The sequence below is a fragment of the Harmonia axyridis genome, chromosome 6 (assembly GCF_914767665.1).
Source record: "Harmonia axyridis chromosome 6, icHarAxyr1.1, whole genome shotgun sequence".
In the NCBI taxonomy this organism is placed as follows: domain Eukaryota; kingdom Metazoa; phylum Arthropoda; class Insecta; order Coleoptera; family Coccinellidae; genus Harmonia; species Harmonia axyridis.
The window spans coordinates 30,224,501-30,228,294 of NC_059506.1; the positions used below are offsets into that span (position 1 = coordinate 30,224,501).

General features: G+C 37.7%; 1 non-coding gene across 1 annotated transcript; it reads left to right on the plus strand.

Annotated features, from left to right (window-relative positions):
* Positions 1–3,500: 3,500 nt before the first annotated feature.
* Positions 3,501–3,572, plus strand: Trnat-ugu. The gene has a single exon. It is a non-coding gene; the product is annotated as a tRNA-Thr (tRNA).
* The last annotated feature ends 222 nt before the right edge of the window (positions 3,573–3,794 follow it).

Genomic DNA, 3,794 nt, shown 5'->3' on the forward strand with positions numbered 1-3,794 from the left:
TACTGTAACAGTCAGTCATGCGCAATTTTGGTTTCTTCGATTCCGTTCCGGTAATTTCGATGTTAAAGATGCACCACGCACTGAAAGGTCAATTGTCGAAAATATAGATAAAATCATGAATATTGTAGAGTCTGACCATCATCTAAGGCACTGTTTCGATTGCCCAAGACCTAAAGATTGCACAAAAACCTTTAGAACCTTTTGTATATGGCTGGTATCAAAAAGAAGATCGATGTATGGGTATCACACAAGTTAACACATAAAACCTAGTGGACCGAATTTCCATCTGCGACTACATCAAGCGAAAACGGTCGTGGTCGAAACGCGGTCAGCCGGCGGAAACTGCCAGGAAGGATTTGCCGTGTATTTGGTCGGATTGACAGGGAATAATGAACTATGAGATGCTCCCTTATAGCACAACTGTTAACTCGGAACTGTACTGTCAACAATTGGATTGTCTGAAGGAAGCAATCCGTCAGAAGTGGCCAGCTTTGGCTTATTGGAGAGGGATTGTGTTCCATCAGTAGTGAAATCAATAGTGACTCGTCAGAAGCTTCGGGAGCTTCTTATGCATCCACTTAAATGTTCGGAGCTGACACCAAGTGATTACCATGTGTTCCTGTCCATGGAGAACAGGGACTTGTGAAAATCGACTGTCTTAATTTTTTGCCAATAGGAACGAGAGCTTCTATGAAAGAGGTATAATGATAGTACTTTCAAAATGGCAACAAATCATCGAACAAAACGGAGCATATTTGACCTAAATCGAATCATTCTAACTATGTTAATTGAAGCCTTATTTTTCATGCAGAAATATTGGATTTCTTCTTTCTATACATCATAATTATAACAATAAACATTCATTTGAAACAAGGGTCTCGATGATCATAAGGCTCAAGTTTTATAATCAAAGATTTGAACTTTATTTTTGAATGATTTGAGTCAATTGAATCATTGAATCACATAACTTTATGATCAAATATGTGAAACTAAACTGAAAATCCCCTTATTGATATCAATTGACTTGAGATCATAGAAATATATTTATTACATTGACAACCACTTAACGTCTATCAAGTTGGTCTGTAAACAATGCCTTTCAAATAAAATTTTCGGCTGGTATTTGATGTGTTTCTTCGAAATGAGTGATTCAAAAAGACTACCATCCTATACATAAGTATAGGATGGTATACACTATCTGTTATTGGTTGAGTAGGTAAGTTTTTTTAGTGTCTGAACTGTCAAACTGATCTTGTAGGTTACTTATGTTTCTATGAACCCAACTGTCATCAAGCCAGTAATAGCTACGTCTGTGGTTCAATCCTGACGACATCACAAAATCGAATCACCTCCCTACAATCGAAAAAAAAACCTTTTTGTTCGGTACCGAATCAAAAGCGTCTCGGGTTACTCGACGGAGTAAATTAAAATTATATTGTGGAAATGTTGTGAGAGCTCGCCTTGATTTATACGTAAATATCAAGGCGAATGGTAGAGAAGGAGGCCCGTTGTCGGGACTCGTGAACGCCTATGACATTACTTTGTTTGGACAGGCGACAAGGGTCAGTTAAGTTGTAAAGGATTCAGATACACAGACCAGCTATTTTTATGTACGCACGTGTGGTCCTCGCGGGGATAAAGTGACGATTTATCGATACGAAATGGGAGGACCAACTGGTCCGAATGGCCGAAATGGGGGACGACCTACATCTACGGAACCCGAAGGGGGATACGCGCGAAAGGTCGCGAGGGGAGGGTTGGGAGGGGCGAGAAGAAGTGTGTACTGGGTGACACTGAAAACTGAACACGCAGGAATGGTTTAACTACGTTGGTGATTTTTGGTTAACATGTTTTTTGAGCTAGAAGGCGATGAAATATCGATATCTTTGAAATAAATATACAGGGTGTTCATAAATTGATAGATTCCTCGAAACAATTCAAGAGAAAAAAGTCCTATAGACATGGGCATGCAGACGCTTTGTTTCTGAAATACAAGGTGTTAAATTCTGATTTTTTTTTCAAGATTTTTTTTCTCATAGTAGCTTCCCTTTACAAGATATTCATAGATATTCCAATTTGAAGTTTTTATCATGCAATATGCTAATTTTGAATACAACAGTGCCTGCTTCTTCCCTCCTTTTTTGGTGGACCCCTTTGGTCCAATAATACACTTCAAAGTTTCTTATATTTTTTTGCAATCGATGGATGTAGATAAGCTTAGGTATTCGTAAACGCCATCGAAATAAAGGTCGATTTGTGTCTGCATAATAAAGTTATTCTCGATTAAACATGTCAGCTTACGATCCAAATTCTCATCTTTCTTCTTTGATATAAGAAATCTGCGGCTGAGGCTCATCGAATGCTCCCAAATACCTCTTGTGAGGCCGCTATTAGTGAAAGAACGTCCCGAGAGTGATTTCAACGCTTCAAGAACGGAGATTTTGACGTCGAAGACCAGCATGGTGGTGGAAGGGAGAAGATTTCTGAAGATGAAGAATTGGAGGCATCACTTGTTCAAAGCTCTTGTCAAACGCAACAGCAAGCGGCAGGATCATTGGGATTGAGGCAACAAGCGTTTCAAAACGCCTGAAAGTCTTGGGAATGATTCAGAAACAAGGAAATTGGGTGCCGTACGAGTTGAAGCCGAGATATGTTGAACGGCGTTTGTTTGCTTATAAACAGCTGCTTGCAAGGTAAATATGGAAGGGATTTTTGCATCGTATTGTGACTGGAGATAAAAAATTAGTCCATTATGATAATCCCAAGCGCAGAAAATCATGGTATACCCCGGCCATGCTTTCATGTTGACAGCCAAACCGAATATTCACGGTTCCTAAGTCATGCTCAAAATTTGGTGGGATCAGCTTGGCAAAGTGTTTTATGAGTTGTTAAAACAGATTGTAACAATCCCAGGCGATCGTTATCGAACGCAATTAATGCGTTTGAACCAAGCATTGAAAGACAAACGTCCGCAATAGTGAATCTTTATTTGATATATATATATATATATATATTTATAAAACCCAAGGGTGGGGAAAAATACATGTCAAAGTTCATTTGTCTACGTATTCGAGCACCCATAAAATCTTTCACAACGCGTTTAGATTTATTTAAATGCTTGACCACTCAGTGGTTGAGTTTTCACCAACCTTCTCATGCCCAAATGCCCCCTACAAAGTTATATTGCTTCATACCACACTCCAAAGGTTTCGGTTTATGTTCATCTTTCAAAAATTTCCAATATTCTTCAAATGTTGTTTATTTTGCCACAATTCTTTTCCATTTAATATGCAACGCTCGGCATATGAATTTTTTCATTCAATCAAATATTGATAAGTAAGATACTTATTAACAATGGAGCTTGCCGAAAAACATCTCTATCCATGAATTTGTTTTATAGCATATTACTTACATTATGATTATTTTAATCTACAATAATTGCTGATAACACTTATCATTTTTTTTTCATGAGTTATTTTGTATACCTACTTAGACAACTAGCCTCTTTAGCTCAGTGGCAGAGCACTGGTCTTGTAAACCAGGGGTCGTGAGTTCAATCCTCACAGGAGGCAGCGTCAAGTTATTATTTTTATTCAACTGATGAGAAAGGAGATGTATCTATTATATTGGGATCATTGAACTCAATACAAACAAAGTAATGCATCAGGTGAAAGTATTTATTGTGAAAAGAAATTGAGGCGCAAATTGAATTGAATTTTTTCGTAAATATTCTTCTGGCGAAATAACGAAAAAATTATGTATGTGAATAAATTATTCCTAATGATTGATTCATT